This window comes from Panthera pardus, unplaced genomic scaffold, assembly GCF_024362965.1.
Source record: "Panthera pardus isolate Hobbes unplaced genomic scaffold, ASM2436296v1 HiC_scaffold_2, whole genome shotgun sequence".
Classification (NCBI taxonomy): Eukaryota; Metazoa; Chordata; class Mammalia; order Carnivora; family Felidae; genus Panthera; species Panthera pardus.
In genome coordinates, this window is record NW_026526765.1 from 88,535,712 (window position 1) to 88,552,357 (window position 16,646).

At 34.8% G+C, this 16,646-nt stretch overlaps 1 long non-coding RNA gene across 1 annotated transcript; it reads left to right on the plus strand.

Moving 5' to 3' along the window:
• The first annotated feature begins 4,660 nt into the window (after window positions 1–4,660).
• LOC109275072 (uncharacterized) lies at window positions 4,661–15,440 on the plus strand. The gene is made up of 3 exons (XR_002083962.2): window positions 4,661–4,732; window positions 13,829–13,933; window positions 15,349–15,440. It is a non-coding gene; the product is annotated as an uncharacterized LOC109275072 (long non-coding RNA).
• Window positions 15,441–16,646: the final 1,206 nt, after the last annotated feature.

The following is a 16,646-nucleotide window of genomic DNA, read 5'->3' on the forward strand; positions in this document are numbered from 1 at the left end:
ATCATATCATCCGGTACTACTACATCAGAAGGTAAAATTAATGATAGAGATAAGGACATTAGCAAAAGCCACAGCATGGCTACATGACAACATGAAAAAATTGATGAATAGCAGCTTAGGAGCAGTGACACAGGGTTCAGATTTAATTTGAATGGTGAAGGGCATCATCCTATTGAGCCGACTGGATAAGGGTAAGTTCATATTGGCACATGGTTTGATGTCCTCATGGGTGACACAGAACAGTGGTACAGTGAGAAAATGACATGTGGTATTTTGAAGACCAGAAAAATAAAAATTTGAGGTTAGCCCTGAATGGAAGTGCTTTTTCTTTTCCAGATAAAGAAACATTATCCAGTAATTCTGAGCTCTAAAACTGTTTTTTTTTCCTATTAACTCTTTGGAAGTAGTCTAAAAAGAAAATGAAATTGATGGCAGGGTTGTGAGGTCATGTTAAGTGTAGGTGGCAGATAGACAAATTTGTGAGTGAAAATTTAATATCTGTGTAATTTTATCAGAATGCATGCTACATCAGGAATTTTAGTACCTTTCACATAACAAATGTACTTTCTATGCTTCATTATACCAAAGCTCATGCCTTCTTAAGGAAGGGGATGGATTTAAATAGAAGATAAAAGGGTCTCTAATTTTACTTAGAGTTGAAGAAGTTGAGCTATAAAGTGAATGTCAGTGTAGGTAATACTTTCTATAAAAAGTTCTAAGTCATCAACAATCAGTTACTCTCAAGATTGATCATAATGCATCATTAGCCATCAAGCTTTATTTTGATTAACATTTAGTTCAAGCAACAACTTATGCCATCAGACCTGGCCACCAACCTGTCCTCTTATCACCTGCATCAGAAACTAGCTCCACCATGGTCATTTATTTGAGCACGTGTCCCACCTGAAGCTGCAGTCACAACACAAGGAAAGTCAGTCACTGCTCCTCATCACAAGGAATTCGGAAATCCTGACTTCCTTGCTTTACTGTGTCAAGAGTGCTCATGAAGATCAGAAGGTGTCACTTCACAAATGAGGAAAATAAGACAAGAAAAAGAAATCCTCCCCTTTTATTCACCTAATGACAGATCTAGGAAGTGCATTCTGGTTTTCTGTCTCTGTTATAATAAGCTTGATCGCAGCAAGTAATCAGTTTGCTGCCTTTTTCTTCTTTCATGGAAGAAATACTGCCTATATCTTGGATGAGTCTCAGAAATAAGGAAAATGTCTATTTTCAGGGGGAAAAAAAATGAACCTGTGACACAAAATGTAAAACTTACATTTTTCTTTTATGGAAGGGACTAAAACTAACTAAAGTTGTAGTCTCAACAAGAAAATGAGAGAATAAGGTATTCAACAAAATCTTTAAAATGATATAACATTGAACCAGTTACCAGACTCTGAAAATGAATCAATCTATGTATACGATGATAAAGATTTGGAGATGCTAATACTGAAAATTTAGTATGTGTGTCAGGCCTCCTGCCTGGTTTGAAATGAACACATTTAAGGCTCAGTGCATGTGACTGTTTCCTGGTTTATGAGTGAGACTGAGGCAAGTGTACACTTGCCCAAGAAAAGTAGACCTCTCCAGAGCTCCCCTTCTGACCATTGAGGAATCACACTCACAGCATGAGATAATCAGGTCTTCGCTCATAAAATAACCACATTCGTGTTTCTTTATTCCTGTAAGACTAAAAATTGATTTTTAATGATGAGCAAGCAAATTCTGTGTCTTTGAAATAGAAGCAGGGTTTTAGAAACTTTTATTTCAGTGCATGATACATACCGGATCACTTGTTCACCTTTACAATGATGTGGGAGGGGTTCAGTGCTGTAGCACCTAACCTAAATATTTTCCCTTTCTTTGTTTGTTTCTTTGTTTGTTTCTTTGTTTGTTTCTTTCTTCTTCTTCTTCTTCTTCTTCTTCTTCTTCTTCTTCTTCTTCTTCTTCTTCTTCTTCTCCTTTAATAAGTAAAGAAACAGGCTAGGATCTTGCAAGTGTATTCAGAACCTATGGGCAATGGTGAACATGCCCCAGCATCACTTGCTTTTCTTCAATATTGTACCTTTTATATCAATTACAAACGGAGGAATAGTGCACAAACAAGGATGATAGGAGTGGGAAAGAAAAACAGAAAAGAACACAGGGTATTATAGGAAATAAGGCAAAGTACAGAAGGCAATAAAATATAGTTGAGAGGAGTGCCTGGACAGGAATGTCTACATGTGATCAAAAGGTATATGGTCAAGTTGATCATCTGTATTGTGTTAATTTACTGTATTAAAAGTTGTACTTATTCACTTTTTACTCATTTGAATCTCCTTATATGATAATCTTATTATCTGCGTAGAGTTTGGAAGTTTCATTTTTTAAGAGTTTCATTTTTTAAAACTTAGGAAACAATTAAAATGGAGAGATTAAAGCAATTACTAGCTTTAATTTTGGGGGCAACAAATATTTATTAACGTCCACATGCACTGGAGACAAAAGGATTTAAGGAATAAATAAGAGCTCAGCATTCTAAGAAGCACAGGTAAAAATAAACCAAGAATTAAGGATAATGAAAATAAATACAATATGATTACAGCTGATTTTCACCTTGAGAAAGGGGTCACTGATTAGTTTAGCATAGAATGGATACTAGCGATTATTGAGTGGTTTCTAGGGAAAGAACAATGATGGTGGAGGGTGGAGTGAGTGTTCTCACAGGAACTGACCCACTAGCAGGTTTCATGTAAGAAAATAAAGTAGCAAAAATAACTGGTGCCTTTTATATGCTTTATCAATAAAGAATAGATCTTCATATAAAATGTTAAGTAAGGCAAAATTATGTAGTATCAATGCAGACTTTCTTCACTTGCCCATTTAGAAGACCTCTCTTACAAGGCGAGAGAAAAATATTTTAATTGTTCTTTCAAGTGCACTCTCTTAAATCTTAATCCAAATACAGATCAGTTCACTGGTAGTTATCCATCAAGTTATGGCTGTATGGATCAACTATTATATTATTAAGCCAATTATTAAAGGCAAACAACGTAGCCATGTTTCAAAAGTGATCCTGGTATTTTGATAGTACAATAATCCTGTTTCCAACTCTTTACCCAGTTTCCAATGTTTGGGTGGACAGACAATGTAGAGGATGCTGCGCCAGTCAACATTTCTCCCCATTCTGGGAGGAGGATTGAGGAAACCCACAAGTTCATAAGAACTTGTCTACCAGCATTCAGATCTCGAGAGTATGGCCGAGTGCAAAGCTGCATTCATGGAAACAAAGGTTCTTACCCTGCTGGACTGGGTGGTTGGAGACTTCGCTCCTTCAGACCCCATCACAAAGTATGTTAGTGAATAAATTCTTAAAGACAAAAGGTTTCCTGCAACCCTTTTAATAAAAGCAAGGTTCTGGACTAACTGTCTGGAAACAAGGTGGGTGAGCTTTTAGAAATAAAAAGTAAATGCCTGACTGTTCTGAAAAACAGCATAAATAGCATATTTGGGTTTCTACTATGCTAAATGTTGTGCTAGAAACTGTAAAGAAAATAGAAACTACCTTGTTTTTCATGGATAAGTATCATTTGAGTAGTTATATTGCAACAATGTGGTGACTGTAGGGGTCAAATAATCAGAGACTAGGCCGTTGTGACGAGCCACTCCTCCTTTCTTTCATTGTTTGCCTTCTCCACAAAGACAAACTGTGCAATTCTCTTTTTGTAAGTTAGATGATAATTCAGTGTATTTATACACTGTTTACTTTATTTAATAAATCATCATATCAAAGGATTTCCTAAATTAATGCTAAATAGAAAAGAGTAGGAAAGAGGTAAATATTTTCCTCCTGAATCTAATCTTTTATTAATCTGCATACATGTTATTCCAAATATATACATGTAGATCACCACATATATATGTGCATAGAATGTATAAATACATATATATTATACATGAATGATTTATTACAGAAATATCAGTGTTTCTAGATTACACTGCATACTTGATGAGCTGTCATTAGTGCAGAAAGGATACATAGCTTTTCAACAAAAGAAAAGAATGAGGCTGCCAGAGTGTTGCAGTGGTTTGGGCTTTTTTTTTTTTTTTCCAGCATCCATCCCTGCCAATCTCTGCACTGCCAGTAGGGAAAACCATATCCATGGCAACCAACCGTACCATTCCAACCCACATCAATGACGCCTCCAATCTAAACTGTCAAATATTCTATGCACATCATGTAAAATAGGTCTCTTTCCCCTTATACCTCTGTGCATCTCGTTTCCGTGGCTACATGTTTATGCAAATGAGAATTGTCCTTTCTCTCTCAGGTTGATTGAACACTGAATTTGTTTTGCACCTTGGCAATGCAAAGCCATGCTGTCTTGCCACCTGGTCTACCACATAATTGCAAAAAATTACATTATAATGATAACTGTCCCCAAATTAGCCTGATAACACCATCTACCTGCCTTGTGAGCGAAAGAAACAGTGTGCAATAAAGAAGGATGTTAAAACAGAGTCGAGATAGGGGAATAATGTTTAATTGGCTCTCCAGAGTCTACTAATTTTCAGAATTGGAAACCTAGTGTTTGATTTGTTCTTTTTAGTCAGTGAGAAGAAAAAATATCCTTCATAAATTCTGAATGACAAATTTGCCCATCCTTTTTTGCATGTGGTTCCAGCATCCCAGGGAATCTAAAGTGTCATTTCCTCTCTGGAAGAAAGGAAGCACAAAACAAGCTAGGTACGTACTCTAAATTTTCACTCAGTATCAGCTCCAGCTATAAATTTCCCTCAATCCTTGTGTCTCCCTCATTCTTTTTCCCCAGCCCCCTCAAAATCTTGGATCAATATCTTTCTGTTATAGTTAAGATGCAGGATTTTTATAGGATGGCACATATTAAAATTAGAATACCTAGAATAAAATTAGAATAAAATAAAGCTGGGAATCTAAAAGAATTGCCTTCTTTCCTTCCCCATCTCCTTGAATCTCTTGCTCCCCACATTATTATATCCTGTAAATAATTTTGTTGTGGTAGTGGTTAGTTTCTTTTTAAGAAAAATCACAATTAAGCATCCTGCAAACTATAAAAATGATCAATTCCCTTTTATTTCATTCATTTTTAATTATAACTTACATTGAAATGGTGACTTTGACTAAGGGTATTTTTAATGCTAATTTTTCTACAAAAAAGGACATGACAGGTAAAAATGTAGTTTGTAGTATATTTCCCCAGGGTGTAAGTGGCAAAATCAAAGATACTAAATTCTATTATGATAAATGTTGGGGATATTATTATTTCTCCCACTGCTTAATTCCTCTCTTTCTGCAAAACAAATCCTTCACTATTTTTTTTTTAAACAGGAACAATTTTATACAATTCATGAGATTTTTGTCTCCGACTGATCTTTTGAACTTTGTTTATAAAGACTCTGAGTCACCTTTGAGTGGATTGGGGAGACACAAAGGTTACAAAGATGGACAAAGTCTTTTTTTTTTTTTTTTAATTTAACAGATCATCTGTAAATGTGTCCTGGCCAAAAATAAAAAGTACAAAATTTCCAAAGCCAGAGCTGTAACCATCTTTTCTCCCATCTCTTTCTTCAAACTCTACATACCTTTTAGGTATTAGCTGAAGCCCCACTTTCTCCCTGACTAAGATCACAAACTGATGACTTCCTTCTCTGATCTCTTGGCTCAATGAGTGCTGCTTTTTCAGCATTTCATTAGATGCCATTTCCTCCAGTCTGACTTGTCTCTGACACAATTGTAAACCCTGGGGCAGAGTTGGAGGAAAATAAATTCATATAATTCTTTTGTCTTTTCAATCCTTAAAGTGAATATTTTGCTCAGTTAAATTGAATATCAAGTCTTGATTGTTGCTGGGTTTTAGGCTGAGACATTTAGGCAGTGAAAAGCTAATAAATATGCCTCAGGTCATGGCAGAAGAGAAATCAACTTTTAGTGGTGTTCACTATTGTTCAAGAAATCATGTCAAATGTTTTACATAGGCAACAATAATCTGTTCCTCATTAAAATTTACTTTTAAGTAGCAGATTATATTTTTCAAAAGCAATAATATTTGAAAGAGGGGACATGATGTCCTTAAAAATTCTGTTTGATTGTTATATCCCCACCAATAATGTTGTTTCCTGAACACTGCTCTTGCTTCTTTGGGGAATTACTAGGGAAGTGGAAGACCCGATTTTATAAAGATTACGTTCAAATAAGGTGATAAATACATGTAAACACAGGTGATGCAAAATTAAACACCATGGCTCAGTATCAATTATGACTATTAATATCACCATCTAGTCGATTTATGAAATGTAATATATAAATTTCTAAGTGTTTTGGAAGGCTAAAAAAATGATCATTGATGTCATGTCCTAGAAATACAGTATGGATGAACAGCTTAAGTCAGATTTACCTGAGGAGGACAAATATTTAAGGACTTGACTTTCATAAGGTCAATTTTTTTAAAACCTAGGGTTTGTGAATTTGAACTTTCTTCACTCATTCTCAATATTGGAACTCCTCATTCTTCTAAATAGCCTTTTTTTCTGGGCAGAAGAAACTTGCTTTTAGAGTTTTACTCTATTGGGGAATCACTTGCTGAATCCGCCCTATTTCTCTTTGACTTTGCCCGTGCACGTAAACTGAAATGGAGATACAAGGTGGCATTTATTTGCAAAGTATAAGGGCCCAAAAAGTTTGTTTGAGTCCCACAGGTGAAAAAGAAGAGAGTTTATGCAAATGACTAGAAATTGCCTTCATTCTCTTATCTACTTTTTGTATCTACGCGGTTATTACTACCTAGATTTCTCCCCTAAAGAGATGTTTTTCATGGAATCGTTACAGAGAAAAATAAACTAACAAAATCCAAGAGTCTGTCAACCACAAGTACCTACTAACTTGTGAGGTGATAATACTCTTATCAAATAAATAATAATCGCAAATTCTTATGAGACTCTATGTTCAAAGCACTATTTTAAGCACTTTGCATGACCTAAATCATTTAATACTCATGACAGCTTTATAAATTAGGTACAATTATTTATTTTGTTTTACAGATGAGAAAACTGAGGCATATAAGGGGTCCTCAAAGTTACACAGCTGGGAAGTAGATCTCCAAGACTAGGTGATCTTGCTGTAAAGTCTCTAAAGTCTTAACCTTTTCATTTCTATGCCGTATGACCTTTCAAGAAATATTTTTATTTTCAATGATCACAATTAAGTTTTATCAGTAAAAAATCTCTTGAAATTATGATATTCCCAAAATTCAATCATCATAACGCAAATTCCTTTTCATTTAATCTTTCAAAACATGAAATGGAAATTTCTCTTGGGGAGAAGAACCCTTTCTGAGAGACTTCAAAATTGGAAACATTACTTTTAATGCCAGCAATGATTTAGAAGACTCATGGTGATTTTTTAAATATCCAGATACAAGTTCACTCAGTGAGTCATACAGTTAATAAGTGCCGCCACTGATCTTGGCTCGCAGGATCCAGCAGGGAACCAAAGAAAGCTCATGCCCTCATGGGACTCACATTCTAGTGAGGAGAGATTAGAGAAAAATTGAATAGGATAGGATAGGATAGAATAGAATAGAATAGAATAGAATAGAATAGAATGGAATAGAATAGAATAGGGGTGGCTGGATAGTTCAGTCAGTTAGTTGTCTGACTCTTGATTTTGGCTCAGGTCATGATCTCATAATGGTGAGATTGAGCCTGTAGTGGGGCTCTCTGCTGGGAGTTGGAGCCTGCTTAAGGTTCTCTCTTTCTCTCTCTCTCTTATTCCCTCTACCCCTTCCCAGCTCACTCTCTTTCTCTATCTCTCTATATCTCAAACAAATAAAAAAGAATAGAATGCAATGTAGTACAATACAATAGAAAACAGAGAGTAAGAAGTGCTATAGAGAACAATTAAATAGGATAAGGGTATATGGAACAAGGAAAAGGAGGCTGCTCCTCTAACAGGCTGGAAACGGTGTTTTGGTACAGTGACATTTGAGCAGAAATTTGAAGGAAGTAAGGAGGGAGCCCAGAGTTTAGAAATTGGCTGGCTGGGGTAAAGGATTGTTAGAATGGCTGAAAAGGCTAAAGGAGAAATTGCTGCAGGAGATGCCATCAGTGAGGAAGCAGATGGTCAGATCATGGAAAATTGTAGGAAATTTTTACATACTCTTCCTTTTACTCTGAGAGAGACAGGAAGACCTCCAAGCATTTTCAGCAGAGGAATGATAGGAACTGACTTCTTTTATAAAAGGATCACACTGACTCAGAGTGAAATCTGGAACGTAGGATTGGGTAAGATCCTGGAGCCCCATTCCAGAGGCTGCTGTATCATCCAGAACAGTAAGTGATGGTGGCTTGTACCAGGATGGCAGGAGATGACTTGGGAGGAGAGATTTCACAGTTGTAAACTTCAAGATTCTATAGTATATTAGATGTGGAATGTGAAAACTTGAGGCATCAAGGATGACTCTATTCCAAAATGAAATGGAAAGTTTTATGCTTAGCTAAAAATTGTAGGTAAAAACTAAATATTTGAAATTAGTTAAAACCTACAAAACAGTTAAAATTCTTCTCAGACTCTCTGAATTTGTTAGATGCTCATTTTAAAACCATTATTGATCATTACTTCTTAATTGCCAATATGTTTTCAGTGCTATCCAACCCTTTGTTGAAGATGACTCGATGGATTAGCAAAATTTTCTAACTTAGAAACAGCAGTTCTTCTCCCCAGTACCTTTTTTTCTCATCTTCCAAATCTCAGATATTCTCCCCTTTTGTCCTATTTCTTACACTGTTCTCTCTTAGTCTTTTTTGCAGGCTCCTCTTCCTTGGCATTTCAACTCCAGTTCTTTCTTTGTATTTTGTTATAGGCTATCTTTTTATATCAGTCTGTAACTCTACTTGGACCAGCTGCACCCCTAGAAAAGCTTTTGTCATTATCTAAGTCCTGATGGCACTGAATTTTTAGTCTTGTACTGTTCAGTATGGTAGCTACATGCTTCTAGTGGTTGTATGCCGCTATACCATCTATATATACAATAGTGGTACTAATAGCTAAGAGTGGAAATATAAGTAATAGTGGTAGGATTACGATCCTACTGAATCCTATATATGCTATGTGTAACCATATATATATTGCATATGTTGTTTAAAATATATTATGTTTTTCCTGTACATACATACCTATGATAAAGTTTAACTTATAAATTAGGTGCAGTGAGATATTAATAATAATGAACAATAAAGGAGAACGATTATAACTATATACTACAATAAAAGTTATGTGAATGTGGTCTCTTTCTCTCAAAATATCTTATTGTCCTGTACTCACCCTTCTTGTGATGGTGTGAGATGATAAAAAGCCTGCATGATGAGACGAAGTGAGGTGAATGATGTAAGCATTGGGACATAGCATTTGGCTACTAGTGACCTTCTGATGACAGGTCAGAAGGGGTGTCATTTATTTCTGGACTGCAGTTGATAACAGGTAACTGAAACTATGGAAAATGAAACTTTGGAGAGGGAGACTACTGTATAATAAATGTGACATTTAAAATCGGTAAGGAAAACGTACAATTTGATAAAAAATTGTTGTGGCAAGTACAACAAGTTAACCACTTGGCAAGAATAAATTTAAATATGTAACCCACACCTTAAAATAAAATTAATTCTCTAAATGAATTGAATATAAGTATATAATAAAATGTAAAACTACTAGAAGGAAATACAAGTGCATATGTACAGGTGAAGAAAGCCCTTTCAATCAAGACTCAAAGCAAAAATTCAAAGATCTAAATAATTAAATATTTTAAGACATTTGTGTGGGGAAAAGCACCATAATCCAAGTGAAAAAGGAAATGACAGACAAGGAAAAATATATAACTATGAGTGACAGAAAAAGGTTGATGTCTGATGTAGAAATCTTACAAACTAGTAATAAAAAGAACATATAACAGGCAAGGTACAATAATCAGAAATATAAATGATAATAAGTGATGAAAAATATTTCATCTTACTAGTAATCATAACCATGGACAAAAAGACTAGATATCCTCTCTTTTCTCATCAATTATCAGGCTGTCAAAGAGTTAAAGAAGAAAAATGCTCAGTGTGGTTCCCTGAAAAGAAATGGGCTCTCACAAATTGCTGGCTGGAGTAAAATTAGTAGAAACTTTGTACAGTGTAGTTGGAAGCAATGTATTTAATTCAGAAATTCCACTTCTAAATTTTTTTTCAATAATCATAGAGATTCATAAAGATAGAAATGTGAAGATATATATTACAATATTATTATAATGGGGAAAATCTGAAAATAATTTAAATATACAGTTATAGGTTATCACTTGAATAATGTATATATCCATAAAATGGAATTCTATTCAATAATTACAAATGATGGGGTCAACCTATATTGATCAATATGTAGTATGTTGATGATATGTTGGTAAATGCAACATATCCAAAAAATGTCATACTATGATCCCACTTTAAAGATACATATATTTCATCCATGCACATTGAAAATAACATATAAAATATTGTTCAAAATGCTATTAGTGGTTACATACTATTAGCAGAAATGTAACTAATAGCAGTTATGGTGGTAGGAGTATGGGTAATTCTTTTCTGCTTGCTTTTATTTTTTGCATCTATTTTCTACATAAATATGAATAATTTAAATAACTTTAAAATGCAAGAAACAAATACATTTATTTAAATATCGTGATTTTTATAGCAATGCTAGAAGCCTTAGACCAGATGCTATGTTTATGTCATAAGAGCTCACTTGTGCCACATTTCTTCTCTACCTCCTGACACAGTGACATCTCATGTCCAGAATCTCCACAGAACATCTATGTAGGTGCTTGTATTGCAGCCCACAGACTTCAGTCCAACTCTGCAGAAAGCAAGTGCTGCCATGCCGTCCCTAGGACAACATAGTCATATTGGCATTGGGTGCCTGAGTTCAGAGGAGACTGTTCTTAATCCCTTACAAAAGCGTTCACTGGGATTTCCGTGCACTCTTGAGACAGCCTCGTCCTCCTTGTGCTAGGAAGATAGTTTGGTTTCAAGTTCTTTATTCTAAAACAATTATGTTTATCTTTAGAACTTTGTTCTAAAACAATTATTAAAAACAATAAGAGTTTTGGGGTGCCTGGGTGGCTCAGTCAATGAAGTGGCCGACTTCAGCTCAGGTCATGATCTCAGGGTTTGTGAGTTCGAGCTCCATGTCGGGCTCTGTGCTGACAGCTCAGAGCCTGGAGCCTGCTTTGGATTCTGTGTCTCCATTTGTCTGCCCCACCCCCTCTCACACTCTGTGTCTGTCTCTCAAAGTAAATAAACGTTATAAAAAATTAAAAACAAACAAACAAAACCAGTAAGAGTTTTGCTCATTTGAATAGAAGCTCCCATTTATTTTTCAAGGATTCTTGTAAACTATGTTGGCTGCTGTCATCTTCTCACAGGTTAGGAAAATAAGATTCAGGGATTTTACATGATTTTTTTCAAGGTGGCAGCAGGAGGATTCAAACTTGGTTATTTTTCTTTCGAATCTGAAGATCTAATTTATTTTATCACATAGCTTTCTACACCTGTCATTGAAAGCCAGAGACTTTAAATAACTAGCAAGAAGAGAAAAACCAAACACTTGTGGTTTTAAATTTTAATTGATGAGAAATTATAAATGATTACTTCATAAAATATTTTCCAACTTTATTTTTATTTTACAATGAGGAATAGCATAAAAGAGAAGATAAAGGGAAGGTAATCTTTAAATTCTGTAAAGAGACTATTTTCTGAAAGCTATTTCTTGCCCAAGATTTTTTTTTAATTACTGGGCAAATAAAACTGGAATAAATACACTGTGAAATCTACTGATTTATATGTGTTACAGATGGTGTACTAGAAAGAAAACACTAAATTTGAGGAAAATATATATGACAATGCTGCAAAGTATATCGCCTATCTAATTCATCTAGTATTCTTCAAATGTAAATTATCATTATATTTTAAAAACAATCATATAGCTTATATCTTAAAAGCTAAAAGAAAGGTGGAAAATGGTCTAAATGTTTCTAAATCAAAGGTTTAGAGCTCTTTATAAAAGTGTAATTTGGTGTAATATTTTTCTGATGCTGAATGAGCCTCCTAATGCATTAATATCCAACCAGAAACAATGTCATGCTCTATGAACATCATTGTCAAAGTGTCCAATCAATTTGTTTGTATTATGAATCATCCCCTATTCCTGTTGGTTTTCTGCGCATCAACATTCAACTAATGGGCTCAAAGTCCATGTTACATATGTTAATCTGAAACTCCTCTGTATACAACCTCTGCAGAAATAACTGAAAAGGAGAGCATATCGGTCATATTACTTTCATGTTTGAAACCTAACAGTTGCACACTCCAGGTCAATGCCAAATGGAGATTTTTCTAGTAGGTAATATAACTTTTCATTGCAAATTGGATCTGGCATATGCTCTTGCAAATAGTCACATTTTTTTTTTCTTGATTCATTCTTAAATTAGTTGTCAATGCAAGGTCAATAGTGACTTCTTCATGTCCTCCAGCTATGGGGATTGGTCCACAGCCTGCTGAAATGCTGATCAATTTTACATTATTTCATTTGTCTTCTTCATATTTACAAAAGTTCATTGGCATACAGACCCATGGGTCTGCATACTGTTTTTTAATGAGTTATAAACAGTTGTCCTCATTAAAATAATATGTTTTAGAATATTTAAAAAAGAAAAGGAAAAATCACACAGTTACCACAGCAACACAACCATTGTTTGTACTTATTATTTTCTAGTCTTTTTTATTAGTGAATCTTTAAAAACTATTTTATATTTTTTTAAAAATGTGTCTTATCTTTATTTCCTGTTTGGCTTGTAGATATACATAATTGCAGGAATCATAATCCTAGGTTCATGACAACATTCTCATTAGTGGTTCAAGCATGTACTTATATGTAGTACTATAAAATCCCTCAGAAATTCACCTCCATCCTCCCAAAAACTATGAGTTCGACAACAACCTACACTGTACATTGTGTCTCCCAGCCCTCACCTACCTTTCCCCCCCAGAAGTGTCATTCAGAACTCTATTGTTACTGTTTCCTTACTTCATATGTATGAAAAATATATAATATATATATACATTGCATATATATATTATATACATTATAAATATATGTAATGGTGGTGTATATATACATCTATATAAATTGTAAATTGTATCTATATGTGATCCTAAAAACTATATATTTTATTTCTGACTTTATAAAAAGCTTAGTATACTGCATGTGGTCTTTTGGAATCTACTTTCTTTAATAATCTTGGTACTAAGATTTATTCATAAGGTCGTCTGTCATTCTATGGCATTTGTTATGACTCTGTATAACAAACCACAGTGCACATGCCACACTTTTTTTTATCTGTTCTCACTTGGATGGGCATTTAGGTTGCCATTGTTATAGTCTTCATAACTATCAGTTTTAGTAGCTTCGTGGTGTTCCATCAATTTTCTTAATCAGTTCTCCATTTTTTTAAATTTAGTTGCATCTAATGCTTTGCTGTACTGGTCAAGGTTGAAGCGAGCACCTTTGTACGAATAGATTTCCTACACTAAATATTATACCTCACATAACTAGAAATGGAATTATTAAGTTGAAAGATATGAACATAATAGATATTTCTAATTTGCATCTCGAAGAATAACTCCATCAGCAATTGTACAATTACCAGGTTGCCATAAGCACGGACTTATTCCTTTTTGATTGTTAATTTAAGAGAGAGTTATGTTTTGTTTTTAGGCTTCACTGACTTCAGTCAATCAATATTGACATATTATAGAACCTCAGATCTGGAACCTTATCTTCTGATCTGGTAATTTTCATTTGAGGAGAAAAGGCATTAAGGTAAGCCATTACAAAGGTAAAGATTACGAGTAAAATAATGACTCATAGCCTGGCTTGAAAGTCTAGTTTCAAATTCTGAATGGAATATGTTGTCAATGAGTGTTACTTATTCTTACTAGAGTGATCCTCAACTCAGAAATGATGAAGCTGAAGCTCAAAAAAAAAAAAAAAAAAAAAGGAGGGACTTACCCACAACTTATATAGCAAATTTTCTGTCACATTATATTGCTTTACAACTCATCAAATATAAAGTAGACCATCCAAACTTTGATCTCATTTTCATTCTGAATGAACTCTTTTCCACATTCCTGTAGGATTTACAATCCTGGTTTTGTAATGTAGTTAGTGCTTGAAGATGCTCCTATCATTGTTGCTCTTTTTCATGAAAAGTACTCTTTTCTTGCTGATTCTTCTCCCTCCAATTTATCCTTTATAATAGGTTGCCCCATGCTAGGTCTGGCATAGTTCATTAATACAGACTGGCTGAGCCGGCCTGTTGGAAGTTAAAGTCTTTCTACATTGAAGACACTTGCCTACCATTCCTCTAAATAAAAGACTTATAAATTACATAGTTTTGATATCTCATTTTCAACAGACTCCTTTTTTTTAATATTCTCTATGTTCAATAATATTAATACTGATTACAGTTTTCATGACCATGTGGCATAATGTGCGTTGCAGTGCTTGTCTAATTTTTGTAAATTCCTGCTGTGATTTTTATGCCCTAGGAATGATCACATTACTTGGCCAATGGAAACAGTAACAGAATTTTTTTTTTTTTTTTAGGCTCACGCAGGATGAGAACACTTGCCAGCACTCATATAGCACACTGGCTCTCTCTTCTCAATAACCACAACCACAGACAATTGTCGCTCAGCCTGATTCATCCCTAACAAAGCAAACACATATTTAACTCTTGGTCTTGATGACTAAAGTCAGCGATTTTACTCATCATAACTGCATGTTCCCACCCTTTCCTCCATGCCTTCAATCTGCATCTGAATTGCCCGGTGATTACTTTCCTCGGTTCATTTTGCCCACTCTTATAAACAGTTGCCAATCCTTTTGGCCCAGTGCAAAAATAGACCCCTGGATGGGTTTTTCGTTGTGTGTCCGAATACTGGACAAGTCTGTAAAAACAAATTCATATGTTCACTCTTGTCTTATTTCTCCCAACCTCAGCCTGGAACAAATAGCTTTCCCTAGGTTTTATTAAAAAGGAGTATGACAATATATAACATATTCTCTTTTTTCTCCTTCTGATAGAGCAGTTTCTTTGACTATAGAAAGATGAATTTCACACATTTATCAGATAAAAGATTCTTAACCCCTCTTCCTCCATAACTTAACTACAGCATACAACTGTTTTAGTTAGTAAAACCCTTTCCTGTGTTAAATGCATCCTTTCTTCACAGCCCTGACAGTCTATGTATTTCCTTGGAACGTGGGTTGATTTTATGTGCACAAAAAGTGGACGCTGAGCTCTTTAACACACTCTTTTGAATGGTAAGCGTACTCTGCACTGTAACACATAATGCATTTTCTCAAGGACTTTTTCTGTATTTTGAAAACAAGAACTGAGGGTATTTGGTAGATGTGGAACCTGATTCACAGAAAACTGAAATAATCAACTTGAGCTCAAACAGGCAGTGCCTGGGCAAGTTTGATCAGAACCTTGACCTTTTAACTCTTTTGCTTTAACATTTTGTAGAATCTTTCTTTTTTCATCCAGCTAGAAAGAAAAAGAAAGAAAAAGCTTTAACAGACATTTGAGAATGAACTGTTACCTCTTACTCGTCTTGATATATAAACCCTTGACTGTCAATGCTAAACAAGAAAATATCAAGGGAAGAAATTCAGTTATATTGAAATACCATCCACAAACACCATAACAAGAAATGTAGACTTAAACAGGTAAATTCTGGTAGCTATGAACTTTTGAATGAATTATGTGAGTTAAAAGTTAATTTTGATACTGGCTGGATATTAAAACATATTTCACATTGAAATTATGTGTATCTGCTGAATATGTTCTTGGGAAAGAATGAAAAAAAAGCCTATTTAATGCAAAATGGACTTGAACAATTGTAATAATGGTAGTACTATTTCAACTATGCCTCACATGTTTCAGGGGGAGAAAACATGTCAAGCTCTGGACTTTCACACCCAGACCACTTCAAAAGCATATGTGACTGATTCTGGTGGTAGCAGGAGATGCACAGGGAGCAGACTAAATGACAGACAAACTGAAGATGGGAGCAGGTTTCAAAACCAGTTTCTTAATTCTACATCTCTATAGGATAAATGACATTTTTCTGTCTGCAGAAAGGATGTCAGATGGTCCTTGGGTTCCCCAAATTGAAAAAGAATGAGAAGTTATTCTCTAGCAAGTGGAGGTCTGAATGAAGACCATCCCTCATTCTATGTGTAGACCTGCATTGTATGCGAGAGAGCGGTCTTTCTGATGGTGGCCCAAGACCCAAGGTAACACATAGGAAAGAAAAGCAATTGAGGAGGGAGGAAACACATGGCAGGTGGAGTCTGGATAAGGAATACCTTAATTTGTAGAAAACACACCACTAGTAGTCATAGTGAGGAAGAAAAATATGTCCAATGATGTATCCTGCTCAAGCCATACCTTTAGTATTTAATTGGGAAAATCGGATTTGATTCTTGGTTTCCATAGCTCTGAAAGGAGGATATTAAATTCAAT